This window comes from Vicugna pacos, chromosome 17, assembly GCF_048564905.1.
Source record: "Vicugna pacos chromosome 17, VicPac4, whole genome shotgun sequence".
Classification (NCBI taxonomy): Eukaryota; Metazoa; Chordata; class Mammalia; order Artiodactyla; family Camelidae; genus Vicugna; species Vicugna pacos.
This window is the reverse complement of record NC_133003.1, coordinates 38,109,859-38,135,067: the sequence shown is the minus strand read 5'-3', so window position 1 is coordinate 38,135,067 and position 25,209 is coordinate 38,109,859. Positions and strand designations below refer to the sequence as shown.

Genomic DNA, 25,209 nt, shown 5'->3' with positions numbered 1-25,209 from the left:
AAATCTTTTTTTTTTAAGAGTTTAATTCTTGTGCTTTTTAAAAAAGAGCTCTTTTGGTGATCTCATGAGACCAACTTCTGGCCAAGAGTTAGATATAGTCTCTCTCCTATTTCCTCTCCTTGCCATGCCCCCCTACTTGTTTCCAGAAAATCTATAATATGTAATGATTTAGAATTAATACCCCAATTCCCTAGATCTTTTAATGAATTCACTTACACTTGGGTATCTGACCAAGGCATCTGTTCATGAATAGTGGAATGATTACCAAGTCCTGATGGGGAAGGCACAATGCCATCTTTTCCTGAAATACATCCCAACTGAGAAATCAACTGCTTCATGCCTGGATTTCTGTGTGTGTGTCATTGTTATTTTTTTTAATTAACTATAAAACTCTTTTGGACATTTTCTTCCAAGCTATCTCCCTTTATCCTACTGTATCCAATACAAGGTAGAGAAAAAGATCCAGCATGTGAAACTTCCCTCATGCCTCTACACCAGGACTTTGAGAATGTAGCAGCCGAATCAATTAGTAGCCACTGTGACTCTAAATTTCAGAAATCATTTTTTAATGACATTGGGCTTAATTGACACCTCCAAATCTGCCATCTGCCAAACTCAGAATATGAGATGAATCATAGTCTAATGCCTGCAGTATCCCTAGTGAAAGCAGTTGATATTAGAGGGCAATATGCAATCTCTACTTCATTGGTTTGTTCCTTGCTTATCAAATAGTTCAAGCATTAAAGTTCAAGTAGATTTAGTGTTTTCATTTCATATACTTAAAAACTGAGTCAATTCCCTTCATAAACTGGATATAATCTCCACAGCCCATGTGTTTGACTCCAGCTGCCTCAAACCACCTGGGGAGGAATGGTGGCCACTAACCTAACTCCCCTAGAGACCACAGAGTCAGGCAGAGCTGCTGACTCTGAGATGAGGGACAAGGTCATGGGAGGGACCTGGATAATCAGTGGAGCTTCTGTCATTGTACGTCTGGTGTGAACTGAGATTGCTGACCTGGTAGCATAAGCCTGAGACTTTCACTCACCTTGTCCAGGCTGCTTCAAAACTCTCTTGCCAATGGTATTGGACAGTCTTGCTCCCTAAGCAGGGAGGCAAGCAGCCAGGGAGATTTCCCATGGCTAATAAATCTTCTAACTCTTGCAGATTTGTGACCCTGAGTTTGGATGTTTGTTCAAAAGCTTACCTCATTTGTCCTGGGCATTACACTGCCAGTTCAAAATTCATGGTGGAAAAGCACAGCTGAAAAGGGACTATTAATAGTGTTCTTCAAGCATTGTTTGACACTGGTTAATCTTCACCATCATCCATTGGAATTTTTTGAAAAACAGACGGTGAACTCTGCCACTATGTAAATCAAGTTAAGACAACATATTTGTCCTTTAGGAGTATAAAATCAATAACAGACAAGAGAGAGGAAAAAAAAGAGATATATTGAATTACTGCCACTAACCAGGTAATTCTGTTTTTGACATCCGTCACCACATAGCTTAGGTCATTAGTCAAAATTTTTACTAATGATAAACCATTGCTGCAACCTCCCACCTCACATAATCACAGACTGTCCTGAACGACACACTCTAAGAACTCAAGAGCTGAGGGTATTCCTGGTATCTCCTCGCCACTCCCACACTGCCTAGCAGAGTGCTGTGTCTGACCTGGTGCTAAAATATATGTTGAATGAGGGGATGGAATACATCTAAACCTCTGAATGAATTTACACATTTTGGCTGGTTTCCCAGGAATCCACCCACACCTACAATAATTAAAACTGGGTAACAGCTAAGCCCAATGTAGGCCTAGGTCTTCAATCACCAACATATTTATAATGATTAAGAGGAAGTATTAACATGTGATTGAGCATCTCTTATAAGGCAAGACCTTTTTGTTAGCTGTCCTAAGAATATTTGCTTAGTTCTTCACAACAAACGAACAAAGTATTGTTACTCTTATTTCACAGGAAGTTAGCCTTAAAGAAAACATGTCCAAAGGGCAAAATACCAGGACTGGAACCCAGATGCCCAAACTCCATCACCCTTGCTCTTTCTTCTACCTGAGCTGGCCTGTCAGAGTGCACAGGCCCACCTTTCCTCAGTAACTGGCTACATTCCGGGTTGGAGATGCCTACTATTTTGACTAAGTCATTCCCCTGACGCCTAGACTGTATAATCCTATATGTTGACCCCTTAGCACATGTGGCTATTAAAATTAATTGAAATTACATAAAATTAATTTCAGAAGCAATCAATAGCCACCTGTGGCTAGTGCCTACCTTTGCTGGGACAACACAGAATAGTTCCATCAGCACAGGATACTTCTATCAGGTAATACTTTCTTAGAAGAAAAATTCCTGACTTTCTAGAACTCTAACTAGAAAATCTGAATTCTACCACCTTTAGATGAGAGATGAAGAGGAAAGGTAATTTATAGTAAGTTTGTTCTTTATTCTGACAGGGAGTAGGACGCTTCTGATTTGCACTATTGACTAAAGTGTGTATTTTTTGTTTACAGGTGTTGCTGGCCCCTTACTAGGTCAGATGCACAAGCGCTTCCCCTTGCTGGTGACAATGGAAAGGGATTTACAGTAATTTGTGCTCAAGCCCTTCTCTTGGCCCCTTACTTCCAACTTGAGAATGAACTGAATAGTTTTGTGTCCAGAGGAGAACAAAACTCTTTCATCCACTCGAAGATCAAAGTAAAAAATACCTCAAATAAAGAGCTGGCCCCAGGTCATGAAAATCACCCATATTTATCCCTCTGTTTCCAAGGAGGACAGCACCAAAGTTTTCTATATTATAATAAACATACAGAACTGCAAACAGACCTTGATGCAGTCATTCCATTTGGTTTTCCTTTTTCAGGAAGTTTTAAAAGGTGCACTGGCTGCCTTCAGATCATTTTCATTTCCCGTTAAAAAAAAAATCCCAATGTGTTTTATTAAAATTTTTCATCACACAGATTACACTCCAATTTCTATTTTTTAACTGAAAAGGATTGATTAAATCAGCAGGTAGCAACTGAATCGTGTTTAAGACTCAGTGTGACTGGAGTAGATTATTTTTTCCTTTTTTTTTTTTTTTTTTTAAAAAGAAAACCCTTGGGCAAGACTGGCTTTCTGCTCCTTTATTTAGTGGTACTGAAATGTTGCAGCTTTAACCAAGGGTTTTGTTGGTCATTTCCCTCCCCACCAAGGACATGTAGAGTAAAAAAATTCAAAGTGCCTCTAATGACTTGGCTTAATAAAAACTGACAGGTAGTGTGGATACAAGAGAAACAAACTGTTAGAGGTGAAGCGGACAAGGCAACAGCCATGCCTCGCTGCAGTACCGATGGGCAGATTTAAAGGCTTGCTGTAACTTGTAGCAAAGTTAAAATAATGCTTTCAGAGTAATAATACCTTACATATCTACAGTGTTTTTCATCTACAGTTAGCCTAAGGCTTTTTACATTCTATATATAGGTTCTGCTTCAACCTCCCCTGAAATTCAGCTACCTTTGGGGTGGAACCCCACATCTTCTCTCTGCCAGCAAGATTACACAACAGTTTGCAGGAGGGAAAATGAGGAATAATTTCTCCTGTTGAAGCTGCAGGAGGAATTTCTGAGTGGGAAGAATGTAATTTCTAAGTTAGAATTGGCACTGACACTAGGACTTAACGCCCCGATTCATACGGAAAGTGGGCGTGGAAACATCAAAGAACACAAGGGGTCACCGCCAATAGTTTTAGTTCTCAAAAGATTAATTACAGCATTTATGAAAATGAAAACTATTTCCCAATATGACTTCTTGCTTTTACCTGTTAGGCTTGAGAGGACCATACGTTGTTTTTTTCTTTTATTTTTCTCCTGTTTTTAAGGGAAAACAATTATAAGAACACACCTACACTTTTAACCATGCTTCTAGAATGGTCAGCAAGGGTAGCAAATGTATATTAAGCCCTGCTAGGCACTGGTGGAGTGATAAATCTTTTCGCATATAGTTAATTAGTTTGTAGGTTTGTGAATTTCAGAAAAGTATGAAAATTAAATGTAAAAAATGCAAATGAAAACTATGGGAAAACAGAGTAGAGATTTATGCTATCTAATCTCCCACAGAAAGGCCTTATCAACAGAAGTTACCTAATAGAGAATAAGCATGGACAAGAGGGTAAGGGGATGAAGAGAAAATGAAAAGGCAGGACGGAACAATTTTCACTTGCTCAGAAGTAAAAACATAAACCAACATAAAAAACAACAGCAACCTTCACCTTCCAAACTAGAGAATGACTGAAATACTCTCTAATTTTCTCTCAAATTAGTTTTTTTTCAAATTAATCTTTTCAAGGCCTGCAAAGGAAAGGGTTTAGACATTTATCCAATTTACACCAAGAGCTTTGTATGAGGACCATATTTGAGTACTTGTTACAGAAATTTTAAAAGTTGGCTTGACTAAAAATTAAGAATAAAAATGAAATAAAACTTGAGAGCTAAGAATCCCAGCATTTTTGATCTGTGATATAGCCATTACAACATAAAAGCCTCACCCTCTCAAACTCCTATTTTAATACAAATTACTGTACAAAAGTCCACCTGCTAACATACGAAACTGCCACCCTCTCAAAAAAATTCTGATAAAAATTTTTAGAGTCATCAGAGAGCCATGATCTATCAAAGGTTTCTTGGTTCAGCGTACCAGATTATTCCCGTTTTCATTCATTCATTAGTTTATTAATTAATTTAATAATTATTCACTAAATGCCAGTAGCACCTTCCAGTTGTAACAACTACAAATATCTCCAGATAATGCCAAGAATGCTCCCAGTTGAGAATCACTGATCTAATCTATGCGAGTTTAAGCAATCAATTTCTTTGAGTTAGGAAGGGGATATATGCTGTGGTAGAATTATGAAAAAGCATCTCAAAGAGAAAACTAAAAATTAAAAGATAATATGCCAAAGTTTAAAGAAAGTGAAAAGAAATACACGTATTAAAATAAAATCTCAGGTAGCTTTTCTTTTTAGCTTTCACTAAATTTTTTGGAAAAATATAAAAGTAGAGAAAATAAGAAAAAGAACCTTACATATCTATTATTATTATTATATACCTATTATTGAGATTGAAATTTATTTATATCTTATTTATATCTTCTATGTAAGATGTGTTCATCTATCACTTTTTAAAAAACAAACCTTAACTGTCATATTTTATCTAAATATTCACTATGTAATCCTAAAACATGAGGATATGTTCACACATAATCACAATACCAGCATTCCCTCTAACAAAACTGACAGTAATTACTTAGCATCATCTAATGTAGTACATATTTGTACTCTCCCAACTGTCCCCAGAATGTCTTTTTTATAGTTTTTCATTTGATTCAGCATCCAAATAATATCAACAAATTGACTTAGTTGTTCATATCTTGTAATTGCCTCCCTCCTTTTCCCCCACTACGCTACTGACTTGAAGAAACAGGATCTGTCTCCTCCTGTTTCTTTTGAAATGTTCCACATTCTGGATTGGTCCAGTTTCTGCTTTATGGTGCCATTTACCTTGTTTATCTCTCCCCTTTCTTCTTGTGATCTGTCTGTTACATCCACGTACTTGGTTAGATTCAGGTGCAACTTAATTCATGCACAATATGTACTCCATATTGTCTCCCATTGGGGTGTACAGAATCCGGCTATTCCTTTTAGTAACACTAAAATTCATCAATGGGTACATAAGGGTTCATGTGGCAATAGGCTAAAAGCTCCACTGTGAGGCTGCATTTTGCCCCTTAGAGTTATCTGCAGTGGGGTTCTTTGGCAGCCTGCAAATAATCAGTTCTCCATTAGTCTTTCAGACTTCATAGTTTTGGAATCTGTTGACTGCCTGAATTACTTCATTAAGAATTGCAAATTGGTGATTTTTAAAAATTTTATCATTCACTCTCCATTCTTCTCTTCACCAACCAGTCATTATTTGGTTACCCTGGATCCATCTCATAGGGGGAAGGAGGGATAAATGCTTACTCTCCAGTATTCAGAGTGAAAAATCAGTTCCTGCATCCTCTTAACACAACCAGATCAGTTTCTGAAAAGTACTCTGAATTCTCACACAACAGATTCTTCCAGGAGCCCCAAGTTCCTTTCAGAAAAGAATGGAGACCATACTCTGAGCAGTTTGTGCTCTTGGCAACCAGGTTGTTTCTAGGGCTTTTTAGTGTTCAAAAAAACTAGAAAATATTCCTGTTTTAAAATGAGTCATTCTGATATTTTCATTTCAAATAAATGTTGCAAGATTTTTACTTAAGTTCTCTGATTTTTGTATCTGTATCTATGCTAAAAATTCAAGTTTTCAACAATATTAGCATAATTATTTATTTATCCTACAATATACATACTACAGTCTCAAAATAATAATACTAATAATAAAGAAGTTTAAAATATTTTGTAGCCCTTACATTTTTTACCTTAGAATATATCCAAACAAGGTTACATGATCAAAACCCTTTTCTAGAATTACCTGATATTTTTTCTCTGAACTGTTAGGTCATAAATGCTTTGCAGAGACTTACTTATTTCAGTTTAACTTTTAGGGCCATTTTTTTTTCATCTTGGCTTTAATTTGATTTTTGTTAAGATAAAAAATTTACATCCAAAGTCAAAACTACTGAACAAAGTATATTCAAAGATATCTCACTTCCATTGCTCTATACTCCTTGCCATTATCAACCATTTTTATTACTGTTAACTTATATTTGGTGTTTACTGTTACAAATATAAGCAAGGGCACCATATATTTTATTGTATTTTATGCAAATATGTATTTATGAAAATCAAAGGCATAAAATACATTATACACTTCTCAGCACTCTGCTTTCTTCACTGTGAGGGATACAGAAGTTAGTCATCTGGGTTTTCTTTTGAAAAAGGACTTTTTGATCAGCTGCTGGGAATGGCATAAGCAAATGGTCTTCAGCTGTCGGCCCCTTCAGGGGTGCTTCAGCCACAGAGAGCCACCTTGACCACATCCAATGACTGACTGAGGAAGAAGCTGTAAATGCCCAGCCATTCAGGCCCAGTGGGGGACACTCTGACAGACTATTTCCTCCCTAGAGCTTCTTGTGGGATCACCTAGGGTTGTCATTTGGCCTTTCACTGCAGTGTAACTTGTCCCTCTGCTCAGTTTTCTCCTGCATGATGGGTGTTGATACCAGGGACACTGCCATAAACATCCTGCACATTAAACTCCATCTCAGGGTGTTCTTCTCAAACATGGCTATCAGATCTAGCAGATAAAATTACAGAATGTCCAGCTAAATCTAAATTTAAAATAAACAATGATTTTTTTTTAGTATAAGTATGTCCCCAGCAATATCTGGAACATATACTTTAAAGAATACAAAACCCACTTAATAAGATATTCTACAGATGACTCTGCACTTGTGTATATATCTTTTCTTCATTTCTTTCTGCTGCTTATTATGAGAATATACTGGTACATATTTGAGTCACAAGTTTTGCTGTTACGTACAATGTCACAATGAATAACCTTATGCATATATTTTTTCAAACTTTTTACCCATGCATGTACTGTAAGGAATATCCTTAGAAAGGGAACTGCCATGTTTACAAAGTAAACGCATATGTAATTTTGTTAGATATTGCCAATTCCCTTCGATAAGGATTACCAGCATAGTATGATGGGAAAGAATGAGAGAAAAACGTTAGCAATGCTTTTCTCCAGATCAGGTGGTTACGGATTAGCCTGATTACAGCCTATCTTGTTTTCTCAATGCACTGCATATTTTAAATGATTATAGTTGTTTTTAAGTGCATATACAATATAGTTTTAGTTTTAAAAATGAAAAACTCTCCAAAAGAATGAAATTTCATGATTAAGTGAGAAACTAATAGAGGAGTAGGGAAGCAGGTAGAAGTTGGAAGTATTATTCTCTTAAAACTTGAATAGTGTATGGTAGGAATAATTTCTAAAAAGCATTTGGTAACAGATACCAGGCACTCTTAAAGTACTTGTATATTTTAGTCTTCTGCTTTTGAAATGACTTTTAAGAAAATACTCTGAAATATAGATGATTTACAAACAAAGTTGTTCATAGCCCAAGTTTTGGACCCTTAAGTAAAATATCATGCAGTTATAAAAACGAATGCTATTTTTAAATAATTTAATTCAAACTCACTGTGAAAATAACAATGACAACCCAAAGGAAAACCCTCTGGAATTTCATCACCCAATACATGTTTCCATTTTTATGGAGAATCCTTTAATATTTCTGCATATACATGCAACTTGTGCAAAGTTACAATAAATTACAACTTGATATTCTACATTTTACATGACATATCACTATGTTTCTATTTGCTACTGCCTTGATATTTCTTACCTCATTCTGACGCCATTAAGATTATCCTATTTATCAGTGGGTTTGCATCCATCATCACCTTTCTCCAGGCTCAGATAATCCATACACACAAATTCAATTCACATGCACAGGACATTTTTGTCTTTGCTTACTTTTATATAAATGTGATCATTCTACAGACACTTCTCAATAACTAGCTTTTCTCACTCAACATCATACATCATGGACATTGTTGTGGGTGACCAGATATAGTTCTAAATCATTCTTTTTTACTAGCTGAATGATATTTCCTAATATGAATGAAACATGCTTTATTTCAACCATTCTCCTATTTATTGGCATTCAGGGTAAATGGGTTTTTGTTTCGCCACTCAATGCTGAAATAAACGTCCTTATACATATTTCTAGACATGAACAATTTGCTTTTGATAGAAAAGTTTCTTAGAAGTGGAGTTGCTAGGTCAAAGGGGATGCACTTCTTAATTTGAAATGTGTATTTCCATACAGTACTTTTTTTAAGGTTTATACCAATAAATATTCCCACCAGTAGTGTATGAGAGTGCCCTGTCTCCACGTACTCACAAGCTCTTTAATAAAATTTTTGCCAATCTCATGGTTGAGAAGTAGTATCTCATTGTTACTAATGAAATAAAGCATTCTTTCATGTTTATTAGCCTTTTGAATTTCTCCTATTAACTTCTTATTCATATCCTCTGAACATTTTTCTAGTGGGGCACCTAGCTTTTGCTCAGATAATGAACTTTATATTATTATGGCTAACATTCTTTTCCTGTCATATGTGTTGCAACATTTTCCTCCAGTTTCTCATTTGTCTTTTGATTTGGTATTTGGTAGACTTTCACATACAAAGATACTTTATGGATTTAAATATCTCTTCTTTATGCCTCTGAACTTTTTGTCTTGCTCAAATTGCTTTCCTTTACCCTAAAGTTATCAAAAACATTCACTTAAATTCTCTTAGCAGGTTTTTAGTTGAATTTAAAAAAGCATATAACCTTTTTATCCACCTGGAATTTCTTTGTTTATTGTGTGAGGTGGGGAGTCCAAGAATACTGTTTATCCAGGTGGACAGCCAGTTGTGAAAACACATTTAATAAATAAATAAACCACTCTTTCTCTACTGAATCAAAGTATCATATTTATTATACTTTAATTTTCTAAGTATACTGAGCTATGTCTTTTCCACAGATATATTTCTCTGTTCCTCTGCTAATATCTTAGCATCTTGATTATCAAACTAAAATATAGGTTTTAATTTCTATTAAAATCTAGAAGTTAATAACTCCATATAATTTTTAAAATACAACTGTTAGAATTCTGAACATTTATTATTTTACAGAGATATTAGGATCATTTCACCTTTTTCACTCTCTTTCCAAAAACAATTTAAAAGAACTTTTGTACTTCTAATTGAGATGTTAATTTACTTATATATTAACATATTAATGTTTAGATCCTTGACATTTTTATGATAAATCTTTCATAAAGAATGATATGCCTTTCTTTTCTTGTAGTCTGTTTTTATGTACTTGAACAAGATTGAATAAGAATATTCAATGATTAGAATGATATTTGTGAAGACTTTCAATGACATCAAATAACATTTAATATTAAACCAAATAAAAGTAAAGAAATAAAATTACACGGACAGCATGATGCCAATTGAGTTAAAATGCATAGAAAAAGACTGACAGGAAATATTCTAGAACATTAACAACGTGACATGTCTGCGTGGAAAATCTGTATATGACCTTTATTTACCGCGTATAATTTTCCATAGTTTTAAAATTTCTACAGTGGGCTGGACCCAGAGCAATACTCAGGATAATAAAAAGTATATAAATGCTCCTATCTGCCTCCTGAAAGAGGCAGTGACTCAATACTGGAAAACAAGAGGCATCCTTTGCCGTGTGCCAGAGTCCCATTCTGTCACAGAAGGACCTATAAAACCTTCCATGACAAGATGTCTGATGGATTCAGTCAAATTACACAGTACCACTATATGTGTAGAATGTTCCTTTCCTTAGAAAACAGAAATTCTGAAATAAGCATACTAGTTCACTCTTCCAACATAAGCACGATGTTGGAGTTCATTGGAAGTAATGGCAATTAGTGTATCAGGCATTTATCATTCCATTCCAACATATAATAAATGCTTCATGAAGAAATTTTGAAAGCACTTTATCTGAAATCACCAACCAGTCAAAGAATGCACCGGATACAACACTTAGTTAACTCAAAAGAAATTTCTGTGAAGTCTCTAGAAAGTATTTTGGTGAAGGCTAAACTGTCAATTGAAAATTGTTACCCCTTGAATAAACCTTATCAACATGTTCTTTCTTGTTTCATCTTTCAATATGTGTCCTTTTTGATTCTTCTGAAGTATGAAAATGAAAGACTGAAACATTAGGTAGTCAATACGCAGGTTAAAAATTTCCACTACAAAAATGTTTCCCTAAGTCTGCAGTTTTTTTTTTTAACCTTCTTCTCTTAGAAATCACATAACAGTAACAAGAAGACAAAGAAAGTCTGCAAACTCCATTTACAATGAAGCTAAGGTATGGATATAACCTAGAGACATGTATATGACCTGTCAGAAACAGCTTAGACTGAGAAAATGTGAGGAGAATTTTTTTTAAATGAGATTTTTGAAAAGGCCCAGCCACGGGGAATATCAGAAAAAGTCAGCAACAACACACTTCCTGGAGGAGAGAGCCTCATCCTGTGCTGAAGAATTAAATTCGCTGTTGGCAATAAGGGGTCAGAAAATAATGTAGACAGGACTGGAAACAGAAAAACTCTTTGACTTAGTTCAATTGAGAAAAGCAGATGAGGCGGGCTAGACTAGTAATCACATTGATGGCAATATTTTTAGGAATGCCGTATTTACATATTAGTCCCTGTGGTAACACAGAAGGAGAGAGTTTTCAGGCTGTGAACCTGGAAGACTTCCCCTTCTCTTCCCAGTTCTGAACCCCCTACACCACAACAAATCTCCTGCAAATAGCCAGCTCACTCAGTGATGTGTAATAAGAAAATTCCAGAACAGTATTAACACAAAGATCTAACATGAAAGCTGCAGCGAAGAACAGAGAACTGTTAGAAGATTCAAAAAACATGTTTACCATAAAATATTTGTCACGACGCAGAAAAAAAATTACAACTAAAAATACCACGGAGTATTCTGAAAATGTGAGGCAGCAACCACCTCTAGAAAGACCACAAAGGAAAATGCAAGAACACCTGCACAAATGCAAGAATTTAGGGAAGACACTGAGGGATAAAAAGAAGATATAAAATGTGATGAGTTGAATAGAACATAGAATAGAAGTGGAAAACAAAAACAAAAATTTGGGATAGACTTCACTTACAGCAAGATGAAGCAGATGTACTTTTCAATATTCCTCCCACTAAGTACAAATAAAAACTATATATATATACACACACACACACATATATAAAAAACAATCATAGGAAGACTCTGAAAGTTGAAGAGAAGAAGGCAGACCTATTAGGGACCTTAGGACCCAAGGAATAACAGAGTGGTGAGCTTCCTGGCTGATTTTTTGTTTGTTTGTTTGTTTTATCTCATCTATATCAGACTGAATATTGGAAAAGCCAGCAACCCAGAAACGCCAAAGGGTGCAGACAAAATAGGACCTAACAAAACCCTGCTCTCTCTAGCCACAAGATCAGGAAAAGGGACAACAAACATTTAAACAATGGCCACTTTACTCCAGTCAAATAATAGGAAAAAACTGTGGCCCTAGCCCCAGCCATGACGGCAAAGGCAAGCGAGAGGCAACCCAATGTCCCTGATGGGTTAGTATTAGAGAAGAGTCAGGACTTTCACCCCTTGTAGGGAGCAATGATGCTTCTCTCTACCTTGTGGTATCAGTGGAGGTCACACAGAGAGAAATAACAAGGTACCCTCCAAACCAGGATTTTACCATCAAAAGTCTAGTGAGGAACTTGAAATCCTACTATCACTTAGCAGCAATGAGAAGCTCTCCCCACCCTGAATGTCAATAGACAAAGAGAGGAACCCGGACTTCTATCCCTGACCCCCAGCAGTAATGAGGCATCTCTCACTCCCTTATTGGAATGGAGCCACAAAAGACTAGCTAAAAGATAGGTTTAAAAACGATCCAGTCACCTAATACTTCAAATGTCTAGGTTTCAATAAAAATAAATCACTCATTGTGCCACAAACAAGGAAAATCTTATCTTAAACAGAAAAGGGCAATCAATAAACACAATACTGGGGTAACAGCAGTGCTAGAATTATATGGCAAAGATTTTAAAGCAGTCATCATAAAAATGCTTCAATAAGCAATTATTAACACAGAAGAAACAATTCTAAAAAGTAGAAAGTCTCAGCAAAACTGAAAGAAACAAAAGATACAGAGAAGGCTCAAATAAAAACATCTGAACTTGAAAGGATAATAACTGAAAAAAAATTAAATAACTCACTGGAGAGACTCAAAAGAAGAATGAAAGGAAAAGAGGAATCAGTGAACTTGAAGATACAGCAAGAGAAACTAACTGATCTGAAAAATGACTGGAAAAAAAAACAGAGCTAAAGGACTTGTGGGACTATTACAAAAGAACTAGCCTGTTTGTCATTAGAAACTCGTAAGGATAAGAGAAAGAGAGTGGGGCTGAAGAGATACTCAAAGAAATAATGAACCAAGTTCCCAATTTGATAAAAGACATGAAACTTAAAGAAGCTTAGTAAAAGTCCAAAGGATAAGTCCAAAGAAATACACACCAAGACATATCATAGTCAAACTTGTAAAATCGAAAACAAAGAAAAGAACTGAAAGCAGCAAGAAAGAAACAATATCTTACTTGTAGGAGATAAACAGTTCAAATGCAGTGGATTTATCACCAGAAACTGAGGCCAGAAAAATGCGGCACAACATTTTCAAGAACTGAAAGAAGAGAACTGTTAATCCAGAATTCTATAAAACTATCCAGTGAAAATATCCCTAGGAATAAAGGGGAAACCCAAAAGGTATGCACACCAAACAGGGCAAAAATTGGTAGAACTAAAGTAAGAAATATTTATATCCAAAAAGAAGATGTGGTATATTTATACAATGGAATACTACTCAGCCATAAAAACCAACAACATAACACCATTTGCAGCAACATGGATGCTCCTGGAGAATGTCATTCTAAGTGAAACAAGCCAGAAAGAGAAAGAAAACTACCATATGAGATCACTCATATGTGGAATCTAAAAAAAAACCAAACCAAAACAAACAAACAAATCATAAATACAAAACAGAAACAGACTCATAGACATAGAACACAAACTTGTGGTTGCCAAGGGGGTGGGGAGTGAGAAGGGATAGACTGGAATTTCAAAATGTAGAATAGATAAACAAGATTATACTATATAGCACAGGGAAATATATACAAGATCTTATGGTAGCTCAGAGAAAAAAATGTGACAATGAATATATGTATGTTCATGTATAACTGAAAAATTATGCTCTACACTGGAATTTGACACAACGTTGTAAAATGTTTACAAATCAATAAAAATGTTTAAAAAATAATAAATAAATGTTTATATTCAAAAGTACAGTTTGATATTTCAACAGCTCCCTCTTTCTCTCAACGACTGATAGACTAGACAGAAAATCAGCAAGGATATAGAATAAAATAACACTGTCAACCAACAAGATCTAGTTCACATTTGTTGAACACTCCATCCGTTAACAGTAGAATACATAGTCTTTTCAAGAGCCCATGAAATACATGCATTTACCAAAATAGGCCAAGTATTTCTCATGAAACAAATGTTAACAAATTAAAAAAAAAAGTTAAACCACTATGTTTCCTGACTACAATGAAATCAAAATAGAAATAAATAATAGGTAACAGGAAAGTCTCAAAACACGTGGGAGACTAAAACCATACCCCTTTGACAAAATCCAACAACCATCATGATAAAAACTCAGCAAAATAGCAATGGAGTGTTAAAGGAAGTATTAAAACAACTTCCTTAACTTGATAAAGAACAAAATCCACAAAATCAATGAAGCAAAACAATCTGAGTGCATTACAGATATATAAAGCAACTCACTGAAGGGGTTAGGCAGAAGGTCCTGATCTAGGTGACTGTAACTGAGTAAATTTTTTCATCTGAAAAACTATATTCCTGTTGATAAAGTTATTTCCTACAGGGGTACTGGTTAGTTACTCTCATAACTTATCAATTCTTACTGGAATTAATAATAAAGTAAATGAATGGCAAATGGTAGGATTCAGGTTTCTCACTATTGTAGGGTGACTTTAGAGATAAGGAAGGGGAGGAGGCTCTACTGATATATGTGGTAATGAATTAGAGGTGGACACATTACTATGAATGTATGTTTAGTCTAATATAGATACAGTGGTTACATACAGAAATATTCATTACTATGAATTCATGTTTAGTCTAATATGGATACAAATAGTTACATATAGAAAAATTTCAGGTATGTGTACATACAGGTGTTAGTATACACACAAATATTTCCTTGGTCTGTCAGCTAGAAAAAAATACCCCAGTAGCAATGAGCCCACCTAGTTCCCAGATCTTCGTTTTTAATACCATTCTCCGGTAAAAGGAACAAGGGATCCTTGGAGAAGTGGCTCATTCTAGAACTCTGATGGAAAATATGTAAGATGAGCTTGGAGCAACTTGAAATGCCAGAAAGTAAGTAAGTGCTAAAACAAGCAAACAAAACAAAAGGAACCAGGATGATGGAAGTTATGTCAAACGGATACGAGAGGTAACTGAAAGAGCCCAATGGCCAGAGCATCAAAATCAAGTCAGAATGAGATTGTAGCCCAAAATATAATATGAATACCTTGAGTCCACACTGTTATAAGTCAGTCACTGAATATGTAAATAAACACACAAATAAGGGAGAAAAGACAGAGCTCCCATGCAGAATTCACAATAGTTTGTGCAGATACTTGGCCTTCAAGAAGGTGACAATAACTTCCCATTTCTTGTGTACGGGCTGTGCATAGTGATTTCCTTCCTAATGATACAGTATAAAAAAGGAGTAAAAAAGACTGACTTTACAGTCAAGAAAACTGACAATTGCTACCTCAGCCAGGTGCTCAAGGTCAACATCTACCTGTTGATCGTATGTACCCTTGACAATGATGTGGTAAAAATGACACCTTTACCTCTGTGATCTTCTTCCCCAAAACCCACAACCACAGTTGTATCTAAGAAAAGTATCAGATACATCCTAGTCGTGGAATATTCTATAAAATATTCTTTAGAATACTTGAATATTCTATAAAATAGTCGTGGAACATTCTTTAAAACTGTCAAAGTCATCAAAAACAAGGAAATCCTGAGAAACTGTCTCACTCAAGAGAAGCCTAAGGAGACATAAGGACTAAATGTGGTATCCAAGATCAGATTCTGGAATAGAAAAGTGGCATTAGGTATAAGCTACGGAAATATTAATAAAGTATAGACTTCCAATTACTAACAATGTATCAAATTTATTCCTAATGAATGTTACTGATAATGAGAAAAACTGGACATATGGCATACAGAAACTCTCTGTAGTATATTTGCAATTTTTCCATAAATTTGAAACTGTCTTAAAATAGAAAGTTTATCTAAGAAATTGGGGAAAATAATCAAAAATACAATTTTAAAAATGAGTGAAAGACATAAACAGAGATTATAATGAAAAGGATATACAAACGGCAAAAATAAGCACATGAAAAAATGTTTGATCTGATCTATTAGGGAAATGCAAAATAAAATAACAATTAGACATAACTAAACACCTCTTAGAATGGCTACAATAAAAAATATTGATAACATCCAATGCTTGTGAGGATACAGAGAAACTGGGTCTCTCAGATATTACTAGTGGGAATGTGAAATGGTACAGCCCTCCTGGGAAATGGATCTCTCTGCATTATTTCTTACAGTTGCCCGTGAATTTACAATTATCTCCAAATGAAAAGTTTAATATACAACAACAAAAAAAAAACCCCTCCAAAATGACCAGTGAGATGAGTATAAAACTGGAAGGAATACAAGAGAAAAACAGCCACTGTGGAAAGCACGGTAGGAGATACAGAGCATAGAGGTAGAAAACACATTAAGACTAGGACAAAATGAAGCTTAGTTAAAACCAAGAAAGCTATAGGATGTAGGGAAAGGAGATGCAACATCTATATTGTTAGAGTCCTCCAAAGAAGATCAGAATAAGGGGAAATTAACATACTTCAAGATTTGATGCAAAAAAAATAAATGTCCTGGATAGAGTATGACTTGAATCTTCTTAAAGGAAGGTTGTATAACATGAACCACAGAAAACTGGCCAGAAAGTCAACACCAAAACACATCTTTGTAAATTTTTTAAATTTTAGAGCGAGAATTTAAAAAGTGAATCTTTGGGGATAGTAAGACAAAAAAGGTCAAGCTGCTAGTTAATGGGAGTAGAAATAAAGTTGATCTCAAATTTCTTCATGTTGACATTTTTAACCAGAAGAGGGATTAGCAGCATCTACAAAATACTCAAGGACATAAAGAGTGATTCCAAGACTGTATATCCCGCCAAGAACAAGGCTGTTAAAACAGACACTCATAATATACACAGTTTTGAACACTAAGGAACATGGAGACGATGTTTCCCAGAAGCCCTTCTTTAATGAAACTACCAGAGGACAAACTTCCTCTAAAAAGAGATAATTAAGGAACTATGGTAAAGAGGCACTAGTCGGCCCTGAATAGATTAAACTGTAGAAATAAAATGGAAATGAAAACAGGAATTTATCATAAACATGTATGCTCTGCATAATAGGAATGATACAAATAATAAGCATTAGGAAGGAAAGGGGGAGGGAGGACTGAGATACTGAGATAAGACCTCAAGAAAATGGAAAACATTTTCACGGATTTTAAAACCCAGAGTCAAACTAAATAGAAAAAATGTTAGCAGTATAATTTGCAGCTCATAATGGCCTGTGTAAAACAATAAGAAAATATTAAAATCTCAAAAATTATACCAGACTAGGTCACAGATAAGTCTCTCTCTCTCTCTCACATACACACACACACGTGCATAAAATGCAATAATGCAATAGACACTCTCAAACATGCTTGTGTCCATTTCACTGACCCCAAATTGGACAATTTCCTTTAATTGAAAATTAGAATGACTCTTTGAAAAGCAATGTATCAAATATTAAAAAAAACAAACTTGTACTACGACCTTCAAATGTTTATACAAAAAGAAAATATTTACACCCAGTAACTTCTTTTGGGTCTCTATAAAAAGATAATTCTAAACTTAGAAAAGGGCATATAAGAACACTGTAATTTATGAAATAGTAACTGCGCACTAAATATTTTAATCCTCATACCTCTATGGTATTACAGTAGATACCAGATACACAAAAAGATACACAACAATACAGAAATGCTTATAAAATAATGTTAAGAGACAAAGCAGGAATATATCAAACATATACAGATATATTCTATTCTTTCTCCTGCATAAAAACCTTAAGCAAAGGCACATGTAGTACTAAAACTCTGGAATATGTTTCCCAAAAACTTTATCAAGTAATTTCTTTTATTTCTTTATTTTTTATTTTTAAGAGTTATTAGCTTTATTAGTCTTTTTAAACAATAAACTTTGGGTTTTGTTATTCTTTCTGTTACATTAATTTCTGTTATATATTTTTCTTTTATTCTTCTTTCTTTAACTTTTTTATTGAAGTATAGTTAGTTACAATGTGTCAACTGCTCAGTAATTTCTTTTAAAAGATAGCTAGAGAAATAAGTAGGAGGAGGGGAAAGGAAAAACATGAGAGAGAAAGATGAAATTTGGAAAAATATATCTAGGGGACTTTATGTTTTGTTTTGTTTTTTTTAATTATTGTTCTATAGCAGAAGTAGCAAACTGGCTTCAATTTCACCATGTGGCCCACTAGTCAATTTTCATTGGCATTCTGTAATTAACATATGCTTCTCTATTTCTCCCTTTCCTACTCTCCTTTTCCTTTCAATTTATTATTTTATTCTTTCAATCCTCTTTTCCTCTACTGTGGTCTACACTTTAGCTCATATGCCTGATAGACCACTATGTCAGAATTACCTGGAGTGCAACCACAACCAGAGAGATACCTAGGCTCTGCCCCGGACCTGAGGTATCAATATTATTGGAGGTGGTCCAGGAATCTGCATCTAACATGTTTCGTGGGGGATTACTGCTCAGACTACACTTTGAAAATGACTCTTCAATACAGTTTTTTTCTTTTTATAACCAAGTTCAGGGACTTCAAACAATAATACCACATCAGTATTTTTCCCTTTTCCTTACTTCAACCAGACTAGCTCTCTGCCTTTATCTGTTTCACACTTAGTGTTCCATGAAATTTTTCATTTAATAAAATGTTCTGCTTCTCAAGGAAAAGGCCTGAAAAACTATTGGTAAGGTTCTACCACAGACGTCTTAAACTGATTTGCCATATCCACAGTCCACAGAAATAGAAGGTCAAAGATAGACATGTTAAGGGCTTTAGTAAAGGAAAGAAAAGCAAATCATCTGCTCCCTCCTAGTTTTCTGAAATGTAGGACTGATTCCTGTTGAGAAATCCAAACATTACGGACTTTATTTCTTAGATCAATTAATTTCTTCTGTTTGATCTTAGACTTGATCTGTTAGGTCAACTGATTGCTAACTCCTCTAATGTTTGACACAAAAGAAAATCCAAACATCTACTCATCCTCTAAGAGTCAATTCAAATATTATATCCCCAAGTGAAGATTCACTAACTTCTTCAGTCATATTTAAAGAATCCTTCCCTTTTTTGCTACTGTACTTCACAGGCATTTAACACAGAATTGTAAATGATGGTTTACATAGCTATCTCCCCTTAGACAACGGCCAAGGTGTAAACATTCATCTTGGGAAATCCTGGCATAATAGGTACATTAAAATGATTGCATGAATCTAATTACAGAGTAAGAGATTCAGTCCTCTGCTCTAGATAATTCAATAGTCCCTTCAGAACATATTAGGAAAGTGTTACCCATTTAAAATTTGTCTTCTATTTTTGGATTTATTTTCTTGCTTTTTGATCTTCATTTGTGGTGAAAATGTTAGGAGAATGATGTTGTCTGCTGCCGAGTTCATGTTGAAAAAGGCACTATATTGAGGTGCAGTTTGAAACGTGACAGCATATGAAAATGTGTTGGTGACGCTAAAAATATATGGATAAATGATGCATGACATCCACAGAGTATGCACAACTTTGTATTTATATAGTACCTACATGTAGACATTAGGATTCTATTTATGCATTTGCCAAGAAAGGGAAAAGTGTCTACATATGTCTCGTAAATATGGATCCGGGCTCATGCCCAATGCAGATGCTGCAGAGAGACGAGAGTGGGGAAAGGGGCGTGCTGCTCTGGGAGCAGCCTGTCTGTCAGATCATTTCCCCAGAATAGGTTTCTGGAAACATGAACAGAGATGATGGCCTGTAGACAACGGTAATTTATCCAAAGAGGATGAAAATTTTCTTCCATAGCATTTCAATCTTGCGCATGATTTCTTATAATTCTTTGAAACTTGGTAATCTAGAAATGTCCCATGTGATTGGTTTTAGTTTAAAGAACCCAAGCATCCTTGTTTCCCAAGTATGTAGACATGGGAGTTCTGCCTATTCCTTGTCTTATAATCAGGATAGTGACTTGTAAGGAGACAAAGATTTTCCAAGAAAGAATGATGATATCGCTAGTGCATCATGCGTTTAAGACTTTTGCCCTTAGTCAGAAAAACCAGGTTTAGACTCTCAGTTTCAGCACTTAGTGTCTCTGTGACCTTGGGCCTCTGAGCCTGAGTCTTCTTATCTATAACAGGGGCATGATTAAGTACCCACCTCAGAGTGGAGTTTTTAAAACTCAAATGATACAATGCTGGTAAAATGATGAGCACAGTGACAGAACATTTTAAAATGTGAAACACTGTAGCTATTCATTATTTTATCTTCTACTAATCTTTCTCTTTGAAGAAAATAGGGTTTACTTCTTCATTTAGAATGACATTAGACTAAATTGTCACCCTGAAATATGAATGTATAATTTCAACAAAGTTTAGAACACACAGGTTTTCCCCCAAATCCGAATTTTTTTTCCATTTATATTTTTAAGTTTTATCATATCTTACTCTGAAAAGATCTGGATTGTTTTATTCCATTCAAAACTTCCATGAGTAAGAGTTCGTCTTCTGACACTCAAAAAGTTACATCAAATTCCAGGTCTGCCATCCTACTCTGCCTTCAGATCTTCCTTTCAAATGAGTCTGGGAGACGTGCTAGATGCGCCATTGCTGGTGGGGGTGGTAGAGTTTGGTCTGGTGGTTTGGTCTGGTGAAGTGAAGGAGTTTCTATAATCCCCCTCCTTCCCTCCACAGCCTCAGTTTAAAGAAACATAACTGTCATTTTTACAACAGGAAACATGACTTGCTTCTGTGGTATTGGCTTTTACTGCAAAAGAATTAACATCCATGACCACTTGATTGGCATTGTTTCCAAGAAGGTCTTGTCCTTATTGTATACTTCAGTCATAATGTTCAATGATGCAGAGTCCATGTCTTGAATTTGGAAAACTTGGCGTTTTACAGAGTCTAATCCGCATGAGGGACAAGAATGAAACACAATGGTGTGGGTAGAGGAGGGATCTCTTACTCTTCTCTTTTCTGTTTATTCTTTGACTTGGATTTTTCTGTCACCCTCTTCCCTCCCTCCCTTCCTCTCTAATTGCTGATTTCTTACATTGACGATGACATAAACCGAATATAGTGCAGGAAATGAAGGCTCAGACATTAAACAGCAAATACACTGATGGAAGTCTGTTTCATTTACTGGCTCAAATTCCACAGAGGAAAGTTTGATCTTTATAGTAAAAATATTTCAGCATAATACCATTCAAGGGTGAGTCCCACAGTGCCAATTCACCACCTCCTCAACCTACCTGACAGCAGATTTCTAGTCTTCTAACTCCAGAGTGATTTACCAATATAGAAGTAAGTATATGCTAAACTAGTACATTATAAGGTCTGATATACCACAATCATTATTCTCTCTCAAAGAATTTTCTCTAAATATTACAAGAAATATATTCTTATTAAGTATACAAAAGCAGTATCTTTATATCAAAATTAATGATAAACAAGTAATCTAAATATTTTAAACAAATAAATGGATATTCTTAAATGGGGTGGCTTAACTTACAGAACAGACAAAAGGCTCACTGTAGTTTTAAATAATAGCAATACAATTTTAATAAGGTTGCATTTTTTTTATTAGGTACATTTAAACGCTCCTTCTGATCTCTCATACTCAGCAGTTAAGCAGCTTTATTTGTGGAGCTTCTGTAACCACCTCATTTAACATTAGGTATATCTTTTACTTTAATTAAAGCATTCCTCTCCTTCAGTAATAGTCAATTGTTTTCAGTTCACCCATTATGTATAATTGTTTTTCTTTGATCCATTCAAAACCTGGCTATTTTTCATGGCTAATTAAATCAACACTTGACCATTGCATTTAATGCTTAACTCAGTTTTACTTCTAATCTTGCATACCTGGGCTTCTGCACATAATATGCCTCGAAAAGACTGCGCACATTATATTAAGTTGCATACTGCCTGCAACTCATCCCTGGAAGTAGAGGCAAAGTGTATATTTCAGCAATTCCAGCAGAGGGCAGTCAAGCAAGAATAATCACTTTTGCAAGAGGAAAAATTGATGATGATGTTCCCTGATATTTTTTCAAATCAAATTAACATCAGGGTATGTGTGTGTGAGTGTATATGTGTGTTGGGGGTTGGGGGTGCGTGGAGAAAAAATGTATCCTTGGCGAGCCAACTCATTTCTCACTTAACCTCTTTCTCAGCTGAATAAGAGCCACTGTGTGCACAAGATAAGAGACAAGATATTTTCAAAACACTCCTAGTATTAAAACCAAAGCCATAAATTCTGTTGCGACAACTGACATTTTTATCACTCTACTTTGGCGTCTTTTACATTTTGTGGATTTTAAGACTAAGTTCACATCACTGAAGAAAGTAATCAAACTTTTGAAGAACATGATTCCTGGCCCAGAAATTATTGAAATAAACACATTTTATTTTAAAAGTAATAAGAGAAACAAGAGGAAGCTGGATTCAGTTTTCAGAAGAAAAAAATTAGAAGATATATTCTCTAGCAAGAGGTGGGATTTCTCACCCACAAATTACTCACAAGATTAACAACTCCTACCTGCCATCCTTGGTAGGTTTGTTCTCAATTACTTACCATCTATTTCTTTTCAAGGAGATCTTCCACCACCAATTAGAAACACTGAACCAGCAATCATCTGGCTAGGGATGTGGAAGTTCAGTTCCTTTTACTCTCATACCCAATGAGACCAATAAACATTTAATAATCTCTTCTCGAAGAGGAAAAGGTCTTACTTTGTTGCTTCTGCCAATTTCCACAGTGTAAATACTCCAGCCTGGTCGCCTCTGAGCTGCCAACATGAAGTCACTGAACACCGAGCTGGTAAGAGATGCAGGGAAGCACACCGTTAGATCACATCTCCAACCTACAGACACAGTAGATGTAAACAACTTCAATAACAAAGAAAATAGTAAAATGTAGTAAAATAATTAGGAAGTGATGAGTTTTGAGTATTTCTTACCTTTGTTTATAATTTACTTAATTATAAGTTTATACAATTTAATCTTTGATAATGGCTATGTTTAATAACTAGCTCACAAAATTACTGAAAATTTAACAGTCAGCTCTTGGGAGCTGATATGAACTGACCAGATCTGTCTGGTTCTTAGACCAAGAGAAGCAAGACAAGGAAACACAAGGCTGTCAAAAATGAGAATCAGTGTCCTTTTCACTTAGAGCATTTCATCATCCCTTACACCCAAGTTCTCTAGGCATGGAAAATCCTATCCCCTTAATGGATTATACCCTAACTTTTAAATTTAACTTTTTTTCCTACTAGAAGCATATTTTCATATTTAATAATTTATAGGCCATCTTCATGGTTTTTTCTGCCAGGCTATGAATGTAGGTTGTTACTTGACTCAAAAAAAAAAAAAAGAAAGAAAGAAAGAAAAAAAAAAACTCTCAACTTTTAAACTTTAAATAATTTTATTTAGAAAGAAAAACATCAAAGGAAAAATCCTAATTATTTTTTATAAACAGGCATTAACCTAACAAATAAACGATGAAAGCAAACTGTTAGTAAATTCTAGCTAGACACTACTATGAACTGAAAGCTTTATATCTGAGGCTTGCCTCTTTTTATCAAAAAGATACTACAGCATGTTTTAATAAGTGTTAAAAACACATTAGCACTGAGACTTTAGCCTTGACATAACCAGCAAAACTGAAGCTTTTTCAAGGCTCATTATGTAATTCAACATTGTTTGCTTTTATATCCATGTCCTTGTACATAAAATCCTTTATAGTACACTCTAAAACCATCTTGCCTTCCACTAGGAGTGCATATCCCTAGCTCAGTAGAACAATGATTCTACCAGTCATGTAGGCCTCTAATCCCCAGAATATAACTTTCCTCCTCTAGATTTAAGGCTTTTCAATTCTACCTCAAAAGTCAGTGTCTTTAGGCTGCATGTTATATATGAAAGTTGTTAAGAGAGTAAATCCTAAGGGTTACCATGATGAGGAGAAAAATTTCTTTTTCTTTTTATTTGGTATCTGTATGTTTGGTGGATGTTTACTCAATTTATTGTGGTGATCATTTCACGATATATGTTAAGTCTGATCATCACGCTGAATGCCTTAAACTTATACAAGGCTGTAGGCCAATTATATCTCAATAAAAATGGAAGAAAAAATAAATACACATATGCTAAAGTTTCATTTCAAAATAAAAAAGTGTCTCTGTATGAATTTGGGCAACTGACTTAATCTCTGAAAATCCTGAGTTTCCCAGTCAGTTGTTATGAAGATTAAAAGCACTTATCATACAAATTGCCCAGGAAGAAGTGTTCAAAAAAAGGAAAAAAGAAAAACACTAGCTATACTTACTGCTCTGGGTGGAGTTATGATTATTAATAAACTTAGCTATTTAGTTCCCAGTCTATAGCACATTAGATACATTAAATTAGAAATAGACATTACCCAGGATAACTATTCTTAAGGCAGAAAAAAAAATCAGTTAATTCCTGATCATTCATGAGAAAACAACTCATTGGAAAAAAAAAAAAAACAGAATCATGAACAGTTTGTCTGTTTGTTTGTTTGTTTGTTTGTTTTAAGAGCGAGCAGTAAAGTGGTCTGTGGAGCACCAGAGGCAGGGACTGACACCTCTCTCAAAAGATCTTGAGAATGTCATTAAACAACAGTTGGGACCAGGACTCAGAGTTAGCAAGGAAAGTTTAAAATACATTCAATTATCTGTTTATTTAGCAGGTTAGTGTATAGCACATTTTGGAATTCTTATTAACCTGTTTACATTTACTAAAGTTGGTTAATGAAAATACAATTCAATGATTTTGTTCTGCAGGCATAGACAAAAATTGGAAAAACATGTACTAGAAATCTTAGTATTTGTTATTTCTGAATTTGGGATTATGGGTGTTTTTAATGAATGTCCTTTTGTGTGATAATCTCCAAGTTTTTAAAAAAGAATATATGCTATTTTACAATCCATAAAAAAACCCAATGTGTACTGTTAAAAAAAAATTTAGGGAATCAGTTCTTCTGAAAATTTGGTTAACATTGTATCTGTTTCCCTTAATGTCA

General features: G+C 34.9%; 1 long non-coding RNA gene across 7 annotated transcripts in view; it reads right to left on the bottom strand.

The window, feature by feature from the left end:
• The window catches only part of LOC107033065 (uncharacterized), a 620,890-nt gene that overhangs the window by 336,728 nt on the left and 258,953 nt on the right, over positions 1-25,209 (bottom strand). For all 7 annotated transcript variants that reach the window (XR_012060726.1, XR_012060720.1, XR_012060725.1 and 4 more), the window contains one exon: positions 22,896-22,980. This is a non-coding gene — a long non-coding RNA (uncharacterized lncRNA). The remainder of the gene's footprint in view (positions 1-22,895; positions 22,981-25,209) is intronic.